This window comes from Callithrix jacchus, chromosome 9 (assembly GCF_049354715.1).
Source record: "Callithrix jacchus isolate 240 chromosome 9, calJac240_pri, whole genome shotgun sequence".
Taxonomy (NCBI): Eukaryota; Metazoa; Chordata; class Mammalia; order Primates; family Cebidae; genus Callithrix; species Callithrix jacchus.
The window spans coordinates 22,965,445-22,985,262 of record NC_133510.1 but is presented as its reverse complement, the minus strand read 5'-3'; the positions used below and the strand labels follow the sequence as shown (position 1 = coordinate 22,985,262).

General features: G+C 42.4%; 1 pseudogene; it reads left to right on the top strand.

Moving 5' to 3' along the window:
• Positions 1-9,229: 9,229 nt before the first annotated feature.
• Positions 9,230-10,543, top strand: LOC100385725 (calponin-2 pseudogene; annotated as a pseudogene).
• Positions 10,544-19,818: the final 9,275 nt, after the last annotated feature.

Sequence of the window (19,818 nt, the reverse complement as noted above, 5' to 3'; positions counted from 1 at the left end):
TTTTCCAAGTTTCTCATTCTCTCTCCTCTTTAAGGAGTGACAATGAGTTGTAGATTTGGTTTCCTTCCATAATTCCATATTTTCCTGAGGCTTTATCTTTATTAATTCTTTTTTCTTTATTTTTGTCTAACTAAGTTGACTGAAAGAACCAGTCTTCAAGCTCTAAGAACTTTCCTCAGTTTGGTCTATTCTGCTGCTAATACTTCCAATTGTATTATGTTCTTGAAGTGAGTTTTTCAGCTCTAGAAGTTCAGTTTGGTTCTTTCTTAAAATGGCTATTTTATCTTTCTGCTTTTCAATTATTTTACTGGATTCTTTGGATTCCTTAGAGTAAGTTTTAGTTTTTCTTGAATCTTGATGATCTTCATTGTCATTCAGGCTCTTAATTCTACGTCTGATGTTTCAGTCATTTCAGAATGGCTAAGAATCATTAGTGAACCTAATGGACTTGTTTGGAAGTAAGGGGATACGCTGGCTTTTTGGATTGCCAGAATTGTTTTGTGTATGTATATATATGCAGTCTCTCTCTCACGCCCAGGCGTGATCTCAGCTCACTGCAACCTGTCTCCTGGGTTCAAGTGATTCTCCTGCCTCAGCCTCCCAAGTAGCCAGGACTACAGGCACGTGCCACCACGCCCAGCTAATTTTTGTATTTTTAGTAGAGACAGGGTTTCTACATGTTGGCCAGGATGGTCTCTATCTCTTGATCTCGTGATTCACCCGCCTTGGCCTCCCAAAGTACTGGGATTACAGATGTGCACCACCATGCCCATGGATTGCCAGAGTTCTTACCTGATTCTTTCTCATCTGGAAGGGTTAGTGTTCCTTTAACTGTGGTGTAAGTTGAATATATTCAGTTGACTTTATTTCTAGATGCTTTCAGAGGGTCGAAGTCTGTATAGAATCTTTATGTGTAGGTAAATTATTGTGTTTGGTTTCACAGGTGCACATATAAGCGGGATAAGTTTTGCTGCTGTGGTTTAGGCCATGGTCCAGTAGATGGGGTTTAAGAGTAATGACCAGTAGCTAGGTTAATACCTAGAGTTCCTAGGCATGCTCTGTGTAGGGTGGGGAAGAGAGATGGCCCCCTCACCAGTTCCACTCCTGGTCCTTGAGGGAGCCTGCTCTGATTGCTGCCACAGTGCCCAGGTATCTTTTGTTAGGTGCAAGGCTGCAGACGGGAGATATGCCACAGTCTCTCTGGACTGGCCTGGTGGAAGGAGAATTCCCTGTTTCTGCCCTTGCCCAGAAGGCTGCTCATCTCACTCTTCTCAGTGTTCTGAAGATGTAGGTTTCTCCCTCACTCAAATGCCAGCTGCAGATCTTGGCACCACATTCCCAAACTGCATGCTACAGCCCTGGGGCACCAGGACATCCCACAGAGGCTCACGTTTACATTCCAGCTACCCTGAGGCAATCCATTGTGCTCTTGACGTACCAGAAAAGTACTCAGATGCAGCAAAACACTGAGGCTGGGCTGTGGGGGTTGCAATGTGCACCCAATCCTGCAAGGCAGCTAAACATGGACCTTGGGAGGGGTCGGTGGGCAGAAGGGCTTATAAAGCAGATGCATCACAGTTCCTCAGGGAAATTGGACCCACTGTCTTAGCTCAGAAGTCACCTGGTGCCCCTGCCTCCCAGAGGGGTATGGAGAAACCTGGGGGATGGATGTCTGTAGCTGCTCTCTATTGGAGCTGCCCAGTGCACAAAAGCTCCTGGGCATTATGTTGTCCAAAAGCCTGTTTCTGCCTGCTTTTCAGGGCGATCACCCTGCCAGCTCATACATAGGAGACATGGGGTCCCCTATAGCTAGGATCTCAGAGGTCGAGGGCAAGAGTGAGCGTCCCTCAGCTCCCTGACACAGCTTCCGGGAAAAGGGGCAATTAAGGGAGCTGGGTATGCAGCTGTGTGGCAGGGAATTGCCCTGGCATTCAAGCACCATGCACAGGGTTCACAGCTGCCTCATTCTTTAGCCTCGGATTTAGCATAGTCTCTCCATCCACTCTGAGTGTTCTCTCCAAAAAATTAATGAATTAGTATCATATTTTATTAATGAAACAAAGTTAAATAATTGTTTTGATTAAAAATACATCTTAATAGTAAATTGCTGCTGTTTGACTTAGGTTGAACTGGATTCCTACATTCTAGGAGTAAGAGTAAACCAGAAGGAGACTGACAATCCCAGATCCAGCCGCTCATTTGTGAATCACCTAATTACTGAAAATGGATTTAGATGACTAAAGACTACTAGTGCCCTCCCCTGCTTATAAGAAGCAAAAGTAGACCTGGCAAGACACCAAATAGGAACAGATCCAGTCGGCAGCTCCCAGCAAGATCGACGCAGAAGGTGGTGATTTCTGCATTTCCAACTGAGGTACCTGGTTCATCACATTGGGACTGGTTAGACAGTGAGTGCAGCCCATGGAGGGCAAGCCAAAGCAGGGTGGGGCATACTTCACCTGGGAAGTACAAGGGGTCGAGGAGCTCCCTCCCCCGGCTAACAGAAGCCATGAGAGACTGTGCTGTGAGGAACACTCCAGCCCAGCCCAGATACTACACTTTTCCCGTGGTCTCTGCAACCCACAGACCAGGAGATTCACTAAGGTGCTTACCACATCAAGGCCCTGGGTTTCAAGCACGACACTGGATGGCCGTTTGGGCATACACCTAGCTAGCTGCAAGAAGTATTTTTCTCATACCCCAGTGGCACCTGGAATGCCAGCAAGACAGAGCAGTTCACTCCCCTGGAAAGGGGGCTGAAGTCAGGAAGCCGAGTGGTCTAGCTCAGCAGACCCACCTCCATGGAGCTCAGCAAGCTAAGATCCACTGGCTGAAATTCTCACTACCAGCACAGCAGTCTGAAGTTGACCTGGGACACTCAACTTTCGTGGGGGAGGAATATCTGCCATTACTGAGGCTTGAGAAGGCGGTTTTCCCCTCACAGTGTAAGCAAAGCCACTGGAAAGCTGGAACTGTGCAGAGCCGGCCATAGCTCAACAAAGCCACTATAGCCAGACTGCATCTCTAGATTCCTCCTCTCCAGGCAGGACATCTCTGATAAAAAGGCAACAGCCTCAGTCAGGGGCTTACAGATAAAACTCCCATCTTCCTGAGACAGAACACCTGGGGGGAAGGGGCAGCTATGGGCACAGCTTCAGCAGACTTAAACATCCCTGCCTGCCAGCTCAGTGCAGCGAATCTCCCAGCATGGTGCTTGAGCTCTGGTAAGGGTCAGACTGCTCCCTCAAGTGGGTCCCTGATCCCCATGTCTCCTGACTGGGAGACAGCTCCCAGCAGGAGTCAACAGACATCTCATATAGGAGAGCTACGGATTATATCTGGTGGGTGATCCTCTGGGACAAATCTACCAGAGGAAAGAACAGGCAGCAATCTTTGCTGTTCTGCAGCCTCCGCTGGTGATACCCAAGCAAACAGGGTCTGGAGTGGACCTCCAGCAAACTCTAGCAGACCTGCAGCAGAGAGGCCTGGCCATTAGAAGGAGAACCAATGAACAGAAAGGAATAGCATCAACATCAGCAAAAAGGATGTCTGTTCAAACTCCCCATCCGAAGGTCACCAACATCAAAGACCAAAGGTAGATAAATCCATGAAGATGGGGAGAAACCTTTTACAAAAAAGGCTAAAAGTTCCAAAAACCAGAATGTCCCTTCTCCTCCAAGGATCACAACTTCTCACAAGCAAGGGAACAAAACTGGATGGAGAATGAGTTTGACAAATTGACAGAAGTAAGCTTCATAAGGTGGGTAATAATCTCTAAGCTAAAGGAGCAGGTTCTAATCCAATGCAAGGAAGCTAAGTACCTTGAAAAAAGGTTAGGGAGATTGTTAACTAGAATAACCAGTTTAGAGAACATAAATGACCTAATGGAGCTGAAAAACACAGCACAAGAACATCATGAAGCATACACAAGTATCAATAGCCGAATCGATCAAGTGGAACAAAGGATACCAGAGACTGAGGATCAACTTAATGAAATAAAGCATGAAGACAAGACTAGAGAAAAAAGAATGAAAAGGAACAAACAAAGCCTCCAAGAAATATGGGACTATTGGAAAACACCAAACCTATGTTTGATTGGTGTACCTGAAAGTAACAGGGATAATGGAACTAAGTTGGGAAACACTCTTCAGGGTATTATCCAGAAGAACTTCCCCAACCTAGCAAGACAGGCTAACATTCAAATCAGGGAACAATGCAACAAGAAAAGCTAACTATTCTCAATATATATGCACCCAATACAGAAGCACCCAGATTCATAAAGCAAGTTCTTAGAGATCTACAAAGAGACTTAGACTCTCACACAATAATAGTGGGAGACTTTAACACCCCATGGTCAATATTAGCCAAACCAATGAGACAGAAAATTAACAAGGATATTCAGGACTTTAACTCAGTTATGGACCAAGCAGATCTAATAGACATCTACAGAATTCTCCACCCCAAATCAACAGAACATACATCCTTCTCAGCACCACATCTCACTTATTCTAAAATTGACCACATAATTGGAAATAAAACATTCCTCAGCAAATGCAAAGAACAGAAATCATAATAAACAGTCTCTCAAACTACAGTGCAAACAAATTAGAACTCAAGATTAAGAAACTCACTCAGGCCGGGCGTGGTGGCTCAAGCCTGTAATCCCAGCACTTTGGGAGGCTGAGGCGGGCGGATCATGAGGTCAAGAGATCGAGACCATCCTGGTCAACATGGTGAAACCCTGTCTCTACTAAAAATACAAAAAAAATTAGCTGGGCATGGTGGCATGTGCCTGTAATCTCAGCTACTCAGGAGGCTGAGGCAGGAGAATTGCCTGAACCCAGGAGGTGGAGGTTGTGGTGAGCTGAGATCTTGCCATTGCACTCCAGCCTGGGTAACAAAAGCAAAACTCCGTCTCAAAAAAAAAAGAAAGAAACTCACTCAAAATTGCACTACTACATGGACACTGAACAACCTGCTCCTGAATGATTACTGGGTAAATAACAAAATTAAGGCAGAAATAAATAAATTTTTTGAAACCGATGAGAACAAAGACACAACATACCAGAATCTCTAGGACATGGCTAACGCAGTGTTTAGAGGGAAATTTATAGCACTAAATGACCACAAGATAAAGCAGAAGATCTAAAATCGACACCCTAACATCACAATTTTAAAAACTAGAGAAGCAAGAGCAAACAAATGTAAAAGTTAGCAGAAGACAAGAAATAACTAAGATCAGAGCAGAACTGAAGGAGATAGAGACAAGAAAAACCCTTCAAAAAAATTATTCAATACAGGAGCTGTTTTTTTAAAATATCAGCAAAATAGATATTTTATTAATAGTCAGATTAATAAAGAAGAAAGAAAAATCAAATAGATGCAATAAAAAAATATACGAGATATCACCACTGATTCCACATAAACACAAACTACCATCAGAGAATACTATAAACACCTCTATGCAAATAAACTAGAAAATCTAGAAGAAATGGATAAATTCCTGGACACATACACACTCCCAAGTCTAAACCAGAAAGAATCCCTGAATAGACCAATAACAAGTTCTGAAAGACAGGTAGTAATTAATAGCCTACCAACCAAAAAAAAGTCCATCATCAGACCACCAAAATCTCCCAAATGCATGGGAGCTAAAATATATACAAGTATAGCATAAAATAAAGTGAAAGAGGCTTTTGCATTGCTTTATGTTTTTTTAATTATACTTTAAGTTCTGGGAAGGGACCCTTGCACACAAATGCACAAGTAAATAACATTCAGTGTGAGCAAATATTTCCCAGAAAATACTGGAAATTAAGAGAAAAGGAATGCCCATCCCAGTCTCCACTTCCACAGAGTTTTCTCTGAGAAATTAGTCTAAGACTGAAGGCCCTGCCCAAGCGCCCACACTCCCGGGCCTTCCCTTTGGCAGAAGACTTGTCCTTTTCTTTGGGGTTTTCCAGCAAGTCACGTGGGCTGAAACAGGATGTCTACACATAAAAACATATCTGAAATTCTTATAGCTACACTCAGGAGTCAGGAGCTTTTTCTTAGAAAAAGTCAGAGCCGAGGCCAGGCATTGTGGCTCACGTCTGTAATCCCAGGACTTTGGGAGGCTGAGGCAGGTGGATCATGAGATCAGGAGATGGAGAACATCTGGCTAACACAGTGAAACCCGTCTCTACTAAAAATACAAAAAATTAGCCAGGCGTCACGGCATGTGCCTGTAGTCCCAGCTACTCAGAAGGCTGAGGCAGAAGAATCACCTGAATTTGGGAGGTGGAGGTTGCAGCAAGCCAAAATCACACCACTGCACTCCAGCCTGGGCGACAGTGAGACTCAGTCTCACAAAAAAAGAAAAAGTCAGAGCCTTGTGTCTAGGGGGTTGTAGGGAGAGGCATAGTTACTAGGGTAAGCCCAGATTGTCAGTTTCCACCCACCTCCCTGTCTGTTGCCTTACTGACTACAAATAGCACATTCCAATCCTTAGAAGACTTTCCAGAGTCTGGAATTATGGAGACTGACTGGGCAAAGACTGCACTACAAATAGCTCACTGTTTGTTACTGTTGGCTGAGTTACCACAAGACTTTGTGCCTTCTTCTAACCTCCAAACCTGTGTCCCACCGTGTGAACCAAAAAAACACATTTGATTCAGTTCCATGGTGCCACACACACAAAAAAAAAAATCCCATTTCCTTCCTATGGCTGGTCCTAGAAGTTTTGGCAAAATATATGAGACACAGGACACAATACCCCCAGTGGCTCCAAGCTTAAAGGTTCCAGACGTATTTGCAAATGAGTCAAGGAATGAAAAAACTTAGCATACGAAACTATACAAAATATTTACCAAAAATGTGCTACAAAGCAGAAATATGGAAAACTCACCATATGATCTAACACTAAAGCCCCGTAAATGAAAATAGCCAAAAGGCTGTGCCTCACTGTGAGTTGACATCTTGTGAGGACAGGCTAAAGACCCACATGTTCCAGGAAAGCCTTCAGCCCTGAGTCAGCATAGAAGTAATACTTAGCAGGCAAGTGTTACTTGCCTGACAGGTTCTCTCTGTTTGCTGTACAGAAAAAACCAGTTCACTGAAACCACAGTATTGCAGGAAAGAGTTTAATTAACATGAGGCCAGGCATGTCTGAGATGGAGATATTACTCAAATCAGTCTCCCAGAAGAATTAAACGTCAGAATTTTTCAAGGATCATTTGGTGGACAGGGGACTAGGGAATGGGTACTGCTGATTGGTTGGGTATGCTATCATAGCAGTGTGAGGTAAGGTCCTCATGGGCTGAGTCTGCCTTGGGGTTAGGGGGAAACCACAGGACCTGTTGAGTCATGAATCACAAGTCCAGGTGGGGTCAGCCTGAAAAACATCTCAAAAAAACAATCGTAGGTTCTACAGTAGTGATGTTATCTACAGAGGTAATTGCAGTTGTTACAAACCTTATAACTTCCAGAACAATGATTGGTTACTTTTTATGCCTGTATTTTAGCAGAATTTAGGTTCCTCTCATAATCCTAGCTTTGTGGTCTTTCATTAGTTTTAAAATGGTGGTTTAGTTCAGGGAAGAGCTATTATCATCCTTGCTATTAAGTTAAACTATAAACTCAATTTCTTCCAAACTTAGCTGGGCCTACACCCAGGAGTGACCAAGGACAGCTTGGAGGTTAGAAGCAAGTTGGAGTCAACTATGCCAGATTTCTCTTACTGTCATAATTTTGCAAAAGAAGTTTCAAGAGCATGGCAAGAATGGAAATTCCACTGCGCACCCAAGAGGAGATAATACCCCTGCATTAAGGTCAGGCTTCATGTATAATGGCCACCATCTTATTCCTAGTAGCTGCAAGAAGGTTACCTCAGCTGAGGCTCTTGCTAACCATTGACAAAAACTTCAATCCAAAACCCTGGGGTTGACAGAGCTCAGTTGGCCTCCCGTCTTGTGCCCCCAACTTGGAACAAGATTCTGTCCTCCTTAGTTAGATCTCGGAAGCTAGGATCATAAATGGAGGATTTTCAAGGAAACTTTTGTTCCATACAAATTGCCACATTTTCAGTCTCTGCTTCTGAAACTTTTTAGATAAAGACATACATTCATCCCACATTTCTTGACAACATGATTCAGGAACCCACGTGCCATAAGAAATAAATCAGACCCTCTGGTGGGGGCCACAAACATTAAATGAGCTGAGAAGAACTTAGTTTTATGAAAGTTGTCAGTATCAACATGAAGTCACTTAAGTCAACTTTAACAAATTAGAGCCAGGAGGCCTTGGAAAAGGGCCTCTCATGCACTGATGACTATGATAAGAATTGTTGCAATAGCTATCTAAAAACCACAAAAATTCCAGACAAGATATTTCTGTGAAGACATCCCCCAGCCACAGTCAGTGTTCCAATGAATAACTGCCAATTCCTGCTATGAGCTTCAACAACCAAGAAGTTTGTTTCAAAACGACTTATGCAATCTTCCCCCTTTAGCCTTTATAAGCTTGCCTTTCCTCCAACCTTTTCAGATGTGCCTATGGCTCACCACCACATGCACACCCTGGATTGCAAGCCCTTGCTATTGTTGAAAAATCTGTTTTGGAGAGTCTCTGTCACTCATTTAGATTGACAGTTCTAATCATCAAACTGAGCAATATCTTCAAGTTATTATATCTTCAAGCAGAAACATTCACTTACTCGATTGAAGTAATTATTGCCACAAAAAAGACAATAGCTGCACTGTTGGAATTTGGCTTTTGAAGAGTCTGTGTGTGTGTGCGTGTGTGTGTGTAACTTCTCTCAGGAAATACAGTTAAGTACTTCCTTATCTGGTCAGTATTGCTCTTTCCTTTGAAACTAATTGTTTAAAAATAAAACCTGTTTTAATTTCCTTACATTTCCTTACAAAATGTTTACTATTAGTTAACAATAAAAAGTTGTCACTTTATAAAATAAAATTGACATTTAAAAAAGTGTCAGTTCTAATACTGTAAAAGTCTCTAGCCATTTTCAAAAAGACTGGTCTATTCAAAATATATTTCAAAATCCTGAAACTGAAAACTGTTCTGCAAGATTTGTGGAGAGCAAGGCTAGATTTTTCTTTCTAAATGGCCAGGTTTGCTGTTCACTACATTGTATAAAAGGACTTTTAAAATGGTTTAAATTTAAAATAATTAAAAATCAATAATAGGCCCCGCCTGTCCGGCCCCCGTCCGACCACTGTGCCCACCAGCCATGAGCTCCACGCAGTTCAACAAGGGCTCCTAGTACCAGCTGTCAGCCAAGGTCAAGAACCAGCTCCTGGCCGGGCGCAGTGGCTCAAGCCTGTAATCCCAGCACTGTGGGAGGCTGAGGCGGGTGGATCACGAGGTCAAGAGATCAAGACCATCCTGGTCAACATGGTGAAACCCCATCTCTACTAAAAAATACAAAAAATTAGCTGGGCATGGTGGCATGTGCCTGTAATCCCAGCTACTCAGGAGGCCGAGGCAGGAGTATTGCCTGAACCCAGGAGGCGGAGGTTGCAGTGAGCCAAGATCGCGCCATTGCACTCCAGCCTGGGTAACAAGAGCAAAACTCTGTCTGAAAGAAAGAGAGAGAGAGAGAGAAAAGAAAGAAAGAAAGAGAAGAAAGAAAGAAGAAAGGAAGAAAGAAAGAAAGAAAGAAAGAGAGAGAGAGAGAGAACTGGCTCCTGTCCAAGTGTGACCCTCAGAAAGAGGCAGAGCTCGGAAGCTGGATCTAGGGACTCACCGGTCTCTCCATCAGCCCCGACTTCCAGAAGTGCCTGAAGGACGGGATTATCTCATGCACACTCATGAACAAGCTACAGCCAGCTCAGTCCCCAAGATCAACCGCTCCATGCAGAACTGGCACCAGCTAGAAAACCTCTCCAACTTCATCAAGGCCATGGTCAGCTACGGCATGAGCCCTGTGGACCTGTTCAAGGCCAACGACCTTTTGAGAGCGGGAACGTGATGCAGGTGCAGGTGTCTCTTCTCGCCCTGGCAGGCAAGGCCAAGACTAAGGGGCTGCAGAGCGGGGTGGACATCGGCATCAAGTACTCGGAGAAGCAGGAGCGGAACTTCGACGACGCCACCATGAAGGCCAGCCAGTGCGTCATCTAGCTGCAGATGGGCACCAACAAATGCGCCAGCCAGATGGGCATGACCGTGTGCAGCACGAGGAGGCATCTCTACGACCCCAAGAACCACATCGTGCCCCCCATGGACCACTCGACCATCAGCCTCCAGAAGGGCACCAACAAGTGTGCCAGCCAGGTGGGCATGACGGTTCCCAGGACACGGCAGCACATCTATGACACCAAACTGGGAACCAACAAGTGTGATAACTCCTCCATGTCCCTGCAGATGGGCTACACGCAGGGCGCCAATCAGAGCTGCCAGGTCTTCAGCCTGGGCCGGCAGTTATACGACCCCAAGGTCTGCCCGCAAGGCACAGTGGCTGGCTCCCTCCCATGCTGGCGACTGCCCGGGCCCAGGGGAGGCCCCTGAATATCCCCCTTACTACCAGGAGGAGGCAGGCTGCTGAGGCTCCCAGCATGCTCTGTCCCCACGCCATCTCCCCGTCTGGATTTCTGAGTTTTTCTGTTTTCCTCTTTTTTCAATTGACCTATTCAGGTCTGCCAATCAGCCGAGGGCCTCTGAGTGGTTCCTGGGATCAGACAGTAGGGCTTTTTCCCACTTGCCTTGGTCCTTCACAGGACTGAGCCACCGGGTGTCGGGGGGAAGGGTCCCTGCTGGCATGTCCAGGCTGTGGGCCGAGCTATGCTGGGAAAAAGAGCCCTGGGCTTGGAGGGAGCGGGTCCCTGAAGATTTCTGGCTGCCTCGTCTCTTCTCACTTTTGTCACCCAATCAGTTTGTGGTTTCTGTACCCACAAAAGTTTCAGGAAGCAGTAACAAAAGAAAAATACTATGGCCGGGCGTGGTGGGTCAAGCCTGTAATCCCAGCACTTTGGGAGGCAGAGGCTGGTGGATCACAAGGTCAGGATATCGAGACCATCCTGGTCAACATGGTGAAACCCTGTCTCTACTAAAATACAAAAAATTAGCTGGGCATGGTGGCGCATGCCTGTAATCCCAGCTACTCAGGAGGCTGAGGCAGGAGAAATGCCTGAACCTAGGAGACGGAGGTTGCGGTGAGCCGAGATCGCGCCATTGCACTCCAGCCTGGGTAACAAGAGCGAAACTCCGTCTCAAAAAGGAAAAGAAAAAGAAAAATACTTTTTTTCCCCCCGAAGGAATGGGGTGGGGACAGTGGAGAGGGTGCTGGATAATGAGTCCCCTGGAAAGGGGGCCTGGCCACAATGCTAAATGTCTCAGGCTCCCAAGTGGCTAGATTTCCCCTAGGACCCTCAGACCTGCCCCCAGGCCTGTTGGGGAAAATGAAGCCTGTACAATGAAGCGGAATTCTGAGTTGTTGGGGCTAAGCCTGACCCCGTCTCCATGCTACCCTGCCCTCCCCGTAGCCTCAGTGGTTTTTTTTTTTTAGTTGTTGCTGTTGCACAGGCTGGAGTGCCGTGGGCCGATCTTCGCTCACTGCACCTCCACCTCCCGAGCTCCAGGGATTCCCCTGCCTCAGCCTCCCAAGTAGCTGGGACTGCAGGTGCTCCACCACGCTGGCCAATTTTTGTATTTTTAGTAGAGACAGGGTTTCACCACAGTGGCCTAGACTGGTCTGGAACTCCTGGCCTCTCGTGATCTGCCTGACTCGGCCTCCCCAAGTGCTAGGATTACAGGCATGAGCCACTGTGCCCGGTGCCTCAGTAGGTTTTCAGGAGCCCCAGCCCTCCTCCCTTCTGGGCCTGACCAGCTCTACTGCTCCATCTCCTCGGGCAACACACCCTGCCAAGTACTGCACAGGGACCGTCACCCGGGGGCCCTGCTGCATGAGATAATGTGAAACCCAGCTGTGGACCAAATGCAATAAAACCTGTTTGTAAGAAGGAAAAAAAATCAATAATGGTTTTTATAAGAACAGAAAATCTACTGTACATGTATTTTTTAAAAATCTATGCCTTCTCACCTATTTTATTCTAAATTTAATGGGTTACCATTTTAAAGGATATTAAAGGATTTCCATTTTGATCATTACATTGAGCTCCTAACTTCATTCTTATTTAATGTTAAGTAATCCAAAATAACACATTATTACCAAATAAACCAACATTTCCCAAACAGGTGTTATTGGCCATACTGGGGTTCAGAGAACGTGATCCCAGTGGCTAGCACTTTGGTGGTCTGAGTGCTTTAAACTAAAGGAAAGCCAACGCCTCACTGACCTTCTGCTCTCCTGTCTCTCACTCCTCTTTCTTCCCTGAAGTGCAGGAAAGGGCTTTCTCTGAAGTCCCCTTATCTTCCTAAAAATAGATTTTCCAAAAGCAAGCTCATGAGTCCGCTGAACAGGAATCTCAACAGCCAGGGAAGGTTAGCTGTGCTGTAAGAGAAGAGATTGGAGGCAACTGAAGGACACCACACACCACACCCAGACAGACTCTGTCACCAGCTGTCATCCATTCTTCTAAGGGGCTGCTCCAAGACAACTTTTATTAGCTGAGAGACTATCTGCATAAGAAGGCAATCTTTATTCACTCACGCATTGTTTTCTTCTCATCTTTCCACAACTTTTGTCACCACGACCCTCCAGAAGCCCCAGACCCCTATTCGTTTCTGTAGCTTGGGATGTTAACAGAAGTTGCCATCATCTGATGCTTTTTCGAGTCTCACATTTTGTGGGACTCCTGTGTATATGCACATAATTAAAATGATTTTTCTCCTGTTACTTTTCCTACTATTAATTTATCTCACAGACTTGATGATCAAATCTTCAGAGGCTGAAGAGAGTTTCCCCTCCTGTACAATTTTGGAAAGCCAGCCAGGAGGCCAAATCACCCTGTTAACTCCAGAGGCTATGACTGAGAGACTATGGGACCTAACAAAGCCAGTAAAAGGTAAGATTTCTTACCATGTCAGTCTCCTGGACTTCTGCTTGTAGTGGTCAAACTGTCTCTATTTGCAGATGACATGATCCTGTATCTAGAAAACCCTATCGTCTCAGCCCAAAAGCTTCTGAAGTCAATAAGCAACCTCAGCACAGTCTCAGGATACAAAATGAATGTGATAAAAATCACAAGTGTTTCTATTCACCAACAACAGACAAGCAGAGAGCCACATCATTAATAAACTCCCATTCATAATTGCTACAATGAGAATAAAATACCTAGGAATATAGCTAACAAGGGAAGCAAAGGATCTCTTCAAGGAGAACCACTGCTCAGGGAAGCTACTGCTACAAACTACTGGTCAGGGAAATCAGAGAGGACACAAACAAATGGAAAAATATTCCATGCTCATGGATAGGAAGAATCAATATTGTGAAAATAGCACACTGCCCAAAGTAATATATAGATTCAATGCTATTCTTATTAAACTATCATTGACATTCTTCACAGAATCAGAAAAAAACTATTTTAAAATTCATATGGAGCCAAAAAGGAGCCCATATAGCCAAGACAATCCTAAGCAAAAAGAATGAAGCTGGAGGCATCACACTGCCTAACTTCAAACTATACTACAAGGCTATAATAACCAAAACGGCATGCTACTGGTACAAAAACAGGCGTATAGACCAATGGAACAGAATAAAGATCCAGAGATAAGACTGCACATCTACAAACATCTGATCTTTGACAAACCTGACAGAAACAAGCAATGAGGAAAGGATTTCCTATTTAATAAATGGTACCGGGAAAATTGGTTAGCCATATGCAGAAAATTGAAACTAGATCCCTTCCTTATGCCTTATACAAAAATTAACCCAAGATGGATTAAAGACTTAAATGTACAACTCAAAACTATAAAAACCCTAGAAGAAAATCTAAGCAATACCATTCAGGACATAGGCATGAGAAAAGATTTTTATGACAAAAATGTCAAAAGTAATTGCAACAAAAGCAAAAATTGACAAATGGAATCTAATTAAACTAAAGAGCTTCTGCACAGCAAAAGAACCTATCATCAGAGTGAACAGACAATCTACAGAATGGAAGAAGATGTTTGCAATCTATCCATCTGACAAAGGCCTAATATCCAGACTCTACAAGAAACTTAAAACAAATTTACAAAAAAAATAAAATTAAAAAGTGGGCAAAGAACAAGAAGACATTTGTGTGGCCAACAAACATATGAAAAAAAACTCAATATCACTGATCATTAGAGAAATGCAAATCAAAACCACAATGAGATACCATCTCACACCAGTCAGAATGGTGATCATTAAAATGTCAACAAAACACACATGCTGGCAAGGCTGCAGAGAGATAGGAATGCTTTTACATTGTTGGTGGAAATGTAAATTAGTTCAACCATTGTGGAAGACAGTGTGGTGATTCCTCATCGACCTAGAAATAGAAATACCATTTGACCCAGAAAAATACCATTACTAAATATATATACAAGGAATATAAATCATTCTATTACAAAGATACACGCATGTGAATGTTTATTGCAGCACTATTCACAATAGCAAAGACATGGAATCAACCAAAATGCCCATCAATTATAGACTGGATAAAGAAAATGTGGTACATATATATGATGGAATACTATGCAGCCATAAAAAGGAATGATATCATATCCTTTACAGGGACATGGATGGAGCTGGAAACCATTATCCTCAGCAAACTAACACAGGAACAGAAAAACCAAACACTGCATGTTCTTACTTATGAGTGGAGGCTAAATAATGGAACATATGTACACAGGGAGGGGAACAAAACACACTGTTGCCTATTGGTGGGGTTGGGGGAGGGAGAGCATCAGGATAAACAGTTAGTGCATGCTGGGCTTATTACCTAAATAATGGGTTGATAGATGCTGCAAACCACTATGGCACACGTTTACCTATGTAATGAAACTGCACATCCACCACATGTATCCCAGAACTTACAATAAAATTACATATTTTTAAATGAGATTCTGTCATTTTCAACAACATGGATGTAACTAGAGGTCATTATGTTAACTGAAATAAGCCAGGTGCAGAAAGACAAGCTTTACATGTTCTCACTAATTTGTGACCACTCAAAATTATAACAATTGAATTCATGAAGATAGAGGGTAGAAGGGTGGTTATTATAGGCTGCGAGGCATAGTGTGGGGGAAGATGGGAAAGAATTGGGGATGTTAATGGGTATAAAAAATAGAATGAATAAAAAATAGAATGAATCATATAATTTTTTTTTTGAGACAGAGTTTCACTTTTGTTACCCAGGTTGGACTGCAATGGCGCGACCTCAGCTCACTGCAACCTTCGTCTCCCAGTTTCAAGCAATTCTCCTGCCTCAGCCTCCTGAGTAGCTGGGATTACAGGAGCCCACCAACATGCCTGGCTAATTTTTGTATTTTTTTTAGTAAAGACAGACTTTCACCATGTTGGCCAGCCTGCTCTCGAACTCCTGACCTTAGGTGATCCACCCACATTGGCCTAATTGTACATTTTTAAATAACTAAAAAAAAAAAAACTAGACTATTGGTAACACAACAGATAAATACTTGAGGTGACAGATACCCCATTTATACCAATGTGATTATTACACATTGCATGCCTATACCAAAATATCCAATGTAAACCATAATACATACACCTACTATGTACCCACAAAAATTAAAAATATGAAAAAGAGTAGATATCATAAAGCAGAGAGTAGAATAGTAGGCACCAGAGATTGAAGAGGGGAGAAGAAGGGACAGAAGGGACAAGGTTGATAAATAAAAATAGATACAACTAGATAGGAGAAATAATGTCTGGTGCTCTATTTCACAGTAACCTGGTGATGGTTAACAGAAAGGTATTACATATTTTTAAATAGCTAAATGAGAGGTTTTAAATGTTTTCACCACAAAAATGACAAATGCATGAGGTGATGGGTTTGCTAAATATCCTGATTTGATCATTATACCACATAAATATGCATCAAAACATCAAATTTTACCCCATTAACATGTACAATTACAACTAAATAAATAAATGTTTTTTTAAAGTGAAGAGGCTTTTTTTGCCAGGTGTGGTGGCAGGTGCCTATGTTCCCAGCTGCTCTGGAAGCTGAGGCACGAGAATTGCTTGAACCCAGTAGGCAGAGGTTGCAGTGAGTGGAGATTATGCCACTGCACTCCAGCCTGGATGACACAGCAAGACTCTGTCTCAAAGAAAAATCAAAAATAAAGGTGAAAAGTTTCTCAGAAAAACAAAAATTGAAAGAAGTTGTTGCCAGTACACCTCCCTTGCAAGATATGTCAATAGAAATTCTTCAGAAACAAGGAAAATTATATAGGTTACTTACTCAGATTTACACAAGTTTACAAAGAGAAGGAGGGAAAGAAGTTAAAATCAAATCTTTTACTTTTTATTTTTAATTGACTTAACAGATAACAGTTGGTTTAAAATAACAGTAGCAACAATGTATTTGGTGATTATTGCATATGGAAAAATGAAATTCTATGATGGCGATCATAGAATTGTAAGTGATGGAGGGAGGAATTGAGGATACTGTTGAGTTATGTACACTACCTGTGAAGCAGTATAATGTTATTTTTAAGTGGACATGGATTAGCTATAAATATATACATCAAACTCAAAGACAAACACTGAAAAGTTTTTTAAAGTATAATTTGTATGCTAAGAGTGGAGATACAATTGAATAAAATAAAATGTTCAGTTAAAACCAGAGAATGTAGAAAAGAGTGGAGGCCAAGAAGAAACAACAATAGCAATCAGTAGAAAACAGTAACAAATATGGTAGATATTAACCCAACAATATCCATAATCACTTTCAATGTAAATAGTCTAAATATGCCAATCAAGTTACAAAGATTGTTAGAGTGGATTAAAAAAGAAAGACCCAACTATGTGTTTTTATAAGAAACCTACATAAAATATAAAGGCAAAGATAGATTAAAAGTAAAAGGATGGGCGGAGCACAGTGGCTCATGCCTGTAATCCCAGCACTTTGGGAGGCCAAAGTGGGTGGATCATGAGGTCTGGAGTTCAAGACCAGCCTGGCCAACATGGTGAAACCCCGTCTCTACTAAAAATACAAAAATTAGCTGGGCATGGAGGTGCGCACCTGTAGTCCCAAATACTCAGGAGGAGGCAGAGGTTGCAGTGAGCCCAAATCGGGCCACTGTACTCCAGCCTGAGTGACAGAGCAAGACACCATCTAAAAAAATAATAATAAGAATGAATAAAGGTACATCATGTGTATTAGTCTGTTTCTGTTGCTATTTTTAAAATAATACCTGAGACAGGGCAGTTTATAAACAACAGAAATGTATTTCTCATAGTATGAGTCTGGGAAGTGCAAGATTAAGGTACAGACAGGTTCAGTGTCATATAAGGGTATGTGCCATATTGCTGCCTTCTCACACGCTGGAAGGGCAAAAAGAAACAAGTGCTACAAATGCTGAGTCCTCACGTGGCAGAAGGTTCTAAAGGGAAAAAAGAGACCTAGTTAGCTCCTTCCGGGTTTGTTCCTCTTTCTCAACATTACTTTGGCTACTCACGGTCTTCTGTGGTTCCATACAAAATTCAGGATTTTTTTGGTCAGGCGCAGTAGCTCATGCCCATAATCCCAGGACTTAGGGAAGCCAAGGCGGGCAGATAATGAGGTCAGGAGTTCAAAACCAGCCTTGCCAATATGTTGAAACCCTGTCTCTACTAAAAATACAAAAATTAGCCGGGCATGGTGCCGCGTGCCTGTAGTCCCAGCTACTCAGGAGGCTGAGGCCGAAGAATCACTTGAACCTGGGAAGCGGAGGTTGCAATGAGCCAAGATGGTGCCAATACACTCCAGCGCGGGTGGCAGAGCGAGCCTCTGTCCCAAAAATAAATAAATAAATAAATTTTGGGATTTTTTTCTATTTTTGGGAAAATACTCAAATTTTAATAGAGGTTGCATTGAATCTGTAAATCACTTTGAGTAGCATGGACACTTTATTTTTTCAACAAATTTAATTGTGTATGTTTAAGATATACAACATGATATTATAAGATCTATATAGGTCGGGTACAGTGACTCGCGCCTGTAATCCCAGCATTTTGGGAAGCCAAGGTGGGTATATCATCTGAGGTTGGGAGTTCGAGACCAGCCTGACCAACATGGAGAAACCCCATCTCTACTAAATTACAAAATCAGGCGGGCATGGTGGCCCATGCCTGTAAGCCCAACTACTCAGGAGGCTGAGGCAGGAGAATCACTTGAACCCAAGAGGCAGAAGTTGCAGTCAGTGGAAATAGGGCCACTGCACTCCAGCCTGGACAAGAACAAAACTCTGTCTCAAAAAAAAAAAAAATATATATATATATATATAATTTTGTTGTAGTGTATATGTTTTACTATATATATATACACACATATATATAGTAAAATGGGTAATATAGTGGAACAAATTAACATATCCATCATCACATTAGTTTCATCCCCTCTGCCTCTTGGCAAGAGCAGCTATAATTTACTCATCAGTAAAAATATTGAATATAATGCACTATTATTAGCTATAGTCCTCATGTTGTACATCTTTCAACTCGTCCATCCTACAGATTACTACTTTGTACCCTTTAACCTACATCTTCACATCCCCTCCAACTCTGTTAACCACTGTTTTATTATATGTCTATATATATATTTGATCCTTTCTTTAGATTCCACATATAAGTGAGATCATGCAATATTTGTCTTTTTATGTCTGGCTTATTTCACTTAGCATAATATCCTCCAGGTCCATCCATGTTACAACAAATGAAAGAATTCCCTCTTTTTTCAAGGCTGAAAATATTCCATTTTGTGTGTGTATGTGTGTGTGTGTGTGTGTGTTTCTAAATCTTTCATCCTTTGATAGACACCTAGGCTGTTTCCATATCTTGGTTATTGTGAATAATGCTGTAATGAATGTGAGAGTTCAGATGTCTTTACCAGGTGGTGATTTCATTTCTGTTGGGTATATATCCTGCAGAGGAATTGCTGAGTCATATTTTTAAGGCGGTGATTTCATTTCTGTTGGGTATATATCCTGCAGAGGAATTGCTGAGTCATATTTCTAAGGTGGTGATTTCATTTCTGTTGGGTATATATCCTGAAAAGGAATTGCTGAGTCATATTTCTAACTTCTTTGGGAGTCTCCATACTGTTATGCGTAGTGGATGCATCAATCTGCATTCCCACCAACAGTGTACAAGGGTTCATTTTTCTCCACACTCTTAACGACACTTGTTATCTCTTGTCTTTCTGATAATAGCTATCCTAACAGGTGTGAGGTGGCATCTCACAGGGATTTTGATTTGCATTTCCCTGGTGATTTGTGATGTTGAGCCCCTTTTCATGTACCTGCTGACCCTTTTCATATCCTCTTTAAAGAAATCCTGATAGTCAAGTCCTTTGACTATTTTAAAATCTGGTTGTAGTGTATGTTTTCTCACTATTGAGTTGTATGGGTTTTATACAAATCTTGGATATTAACCCCTTATCTCATTTATTATTTCCAAATATTTTTTCCCAATCTGTTGGTTATCTTTTCATTGTGTCAATTAATTTCTTTGCTACACAAAAGCTTTTTAGTATGATATAGTTCTATTTATGTATTTTTGCTTTTCTAGCCTGGCCTTTTGTTGTGATATCTAAGAAACCACTGTTAAAGTAACATCAAGCAGCTTCTCCTGCTTGTTTTCTTTTAGGAGTTTTGTAGTTTCAGTTTACATTTAAGTCTTCCATCTTTTTTTTAGCATAATATGGTTTATTCATTGACTTCCTGACA